A 3295-nucleotide genomic window follows, 5' to 3' on the forward strand; every position below is an offset into this window, starting at 1 on the left:
ACCTCCCAGGTTCAAGCTATTCTCCTCCCTCAGCCTCCCAAGTAGCTGGGATTACAGGCACGCACCACCATGCCTGGCTAATTTTTTGTATTTTTAGTAGAGACAGGTTTCACCATGTTGGCCAAGCTGGTCTTAAACTTGTGACCTCAGATAATCTGCCCGCCTTGGCCTTCCAAAGTGCTGGGATTACAGCCCCGAGCCACCGTGCCCAGCTTACATATGTAATTTAAATGTCCTGATACCATGTAAAAGGAAATGTATAAAATCAATTTTAATAACATATTTTATTAAACCAAATTTATCTAAAATATAATTTCAACATGTTAATAACACTAAACATTTGTTTTCTTTTGTTCTCTCTCTTTTTTTTTAGACAGTCTCAGTCTGTTGCCCAGGCTGGAGTGCCGTGGTGCAATCTTGGCTCACTGCAAACTCTGCCTCCCGGGTTCAAGTGATTCTCCTGCCTTAGCCTCCCAAGCAGCTGGGATTACAGGTGCCCGCCACCACGCCTGGCTAATTTTTGTTGTTTTGTTTTTTGAGACGGAGTCTTGCTCTATTCCCAGGCTGGAGTGCAGTGGCGCCATCTCAGCTCACTGCAAGCTCTGCCTCCCAGGTTCACGCCATTCTCCTGCCTCAGCCTCCCAAGTAGCTGGGACTACAGGCGCCCACCCCCACGCCCGGCTAATTTTTTTGTATTTTTAGTAAAGATGGGATTTCACCGTGTTAGCCAGGGTGGTCTCAATCTCCTAACATCATGATCTGCCCGCCTTGGCCTCCCAAAGTGTTGGGATTACAGGTGTGAGCCACTGTGCCAGGCCCTAATTTTTGTATTTTTGGTAGAGATGGGGTTTCACCATGTTGGCCAGGCTGGTCTTGAACTCCAGACCTCAGGTGATCCGCCTGCCTCAGTCTTTGAAAGTGCTGGGATTACAGGCGTGAGACACCTTGCCTGGCCTCTTTTTTTTTTTTTTCTGAGATGGTCACACTCTGTCACCCAGGCTTGAGCACAGTGATAAAATCATATCTCACTGTAGCCCGGACCCCCTGGGCTCAAGAGATCCTCCTGCCTCAGCCTCCAGAGTAGCTGGGACTACTGGCTTGTGCCACCACGCGCAGCTAATTTTCTTATTTTTTTAATAGAGATGTGTTTTCACCATGTTGCCCAGGCTAGTGTCAAACTCCTGGGCTCAAGTGATCCTCCCACCTCACCATCCCAAATTGCTGGAATTCCAGGCGTGAACCACCACGCCTGGCCAAACATACTTAATGAAACATTTTAGGCCGGGTGCGGTGGCTCATGCCTGGAATCCCAGCACTTTGGGAGGCCAAGGCAGGCGGATCAGAAGGTCAGGAGTTCAAGACCAGCCTGGCCAATATTGTGAAACCCCATCTCTACTAAAAATGCAAAAGTTAGCTGGGCGTAGTAGTGGGTGCCTGTAGTCCCAGCTAATTAGGAGGCTGAGGCAGAAGAATCGCTTGAACCCAGGAGGCAGAGGTTGCAGTGAGCCGAAATCACTCCGTCTCAAAAAAAAAAAAGAAATATTTTTCCTCGTTCCCTTCCTGCTATGTCTCCAAAATCCACTCTGTATTTTACCTTTTCAACACAACCTAATTCCAGCTAGTCCCATTTCAAGGGCTCAGAGACCACTTGTGGCCATTGGTGACCATATTGGACAGTGCAGGTCTGCAGGGGAGTTCGATTAATTGAGGGGGTGGCGGGGGGAGTGGGTGAAGACTGGCCAGAGGGTGCAGCTGTGAGACTCAAAGTTTCTCCAGGAAAAAGTGAGGGCTTCCATATGGATGGGCGGATAATCACTGTGTTTTTTTGGTTTGTTTTGTTTTTTTCTGCTGTGCCTATCATTGAACTGAATGGAGGCAAAGCATGAGTTGGTTGATGCATTCAGCCAACTAGGTTGAGCGCCTACCTTCCAGGTGCTGTCGGTACAGTGAAGCACAGATGGGACCAACTCCTGCCTCCTGAGGCTCAGTGGAGAGGGAGAGATAGAAATTAAGCAACCACCAAAGGTGGATCACTTGAGGTCAGGAGTTCGAGACCAGCCTGGCCAACATGGCAAAATTCCGTCTCTATCAAAAATACAAAAATTAGCCGGGCGTGGTGGTGGGCGCCTGTAATGTCAGCTATTTGGGAGGCTGAGGCAGGAGAATCACTTGAACCCGGGAGGCGGAGGTTGCAGTGAGCTCAGATCGCACCACTGCACCCCAGCCTGGGCGGTCTCAAAAACAAAAACAAAACGCCAAAACAGATAAATAAATGGTAATGGTGAGAAGTATGAGGAAGGGAAAATGCAGGGTTCTCTGAGGACATTGGCAAGGCGCCGGGACGGGAACGGGTGACGGAAGCCATGGCCGGCTTCCAGGCCAGAGATGGTGGCCTAGACAAGCTGAGTCAGAAAAAATGCTCAGAGGTGCTGGGGTTTGATAAGTGTTAGGCTGAACCTCATGGAATTGCCATTTTAACAGGCCAAAAATGGTAACAAAATTAGCAATTTCACATGACCCAAGGTAGTATCTAGGGCATGGAAAGGAGGGGCGGGTTACTAGTTTTGAGGCTCAAGGGATGACCCATGAACCCCATAACCCAGCTCTGTTTCTGGAGAGGGGGTCCGCGGCCCGCCTGAGCTCCCTCAGTGAGCCTGCGACCCCTCCGCCCCCACAGATCCAAAACTTGAGCCAGTGCCCAGAGAGGTTGAGTGAGTTTCCCAGGTCGCACAGCTCGAAGGGACGAGGGGCTGAGCCACTGCCAAGGGATCCCGCTGCTCCGTCTCGCTCACCGGCCGGGCTATGTTGATTGTCCCCTCGCGGCGCCCGGAAGCGACCCTCAGTAAACAAAGCCGTGTGTGGGCGCAGCCCCAGCAGCCCGGGGCGCGCAGTCCAGCCCAAGGGAGGCGGGGGAGGAATGTTGTGAATGAACCCCGGGCCCGCCCCGAAACTCCGCAAAAGGCCTGGGCCGCGGGGGGTCCTTCCGCTCTGATTGGCCTCTGGTGCCCCGTGATTGACAGCGTCCCTCGCTTCGCGCTCTGGTTGGGTAAACACGAAAAGACTGGCATCGCAGTCATCGAGTGAACAGCGAGGCTTGGAGACCGGTCTGGCGGCGCAGCCAATGGCGGGGGAGGGCCGCGGAGGCCGAGGGGGGTGCCAATGGGGACCGGCGGCGGGGGTGGGACGACGGCGCAGCTAAAGCGGCGGCCGAAGCAGCTTCATTGTTGTGAAGAGTCTTAAAGGGGCCGCATCACCCGGCCGGCCCGGCGCGGGTCGGGGGTGGGTGCGGCAGGGG

This window comes from Colobus angolensis, unplaced genomic scaffold (genome assembly GCF_000951035.1).
Source record: "Colobus angolensis palliatus isolate OR3802 unplaced genomic scaffold, Cang.pa_1.0 Scaffold36, whole genome shotgun sequence".
NCBI lineage: Eukaryota > Metazoa > Chordata > Mammalia > Primates > Cercopithecidae > Colobus > Colobus angolensis.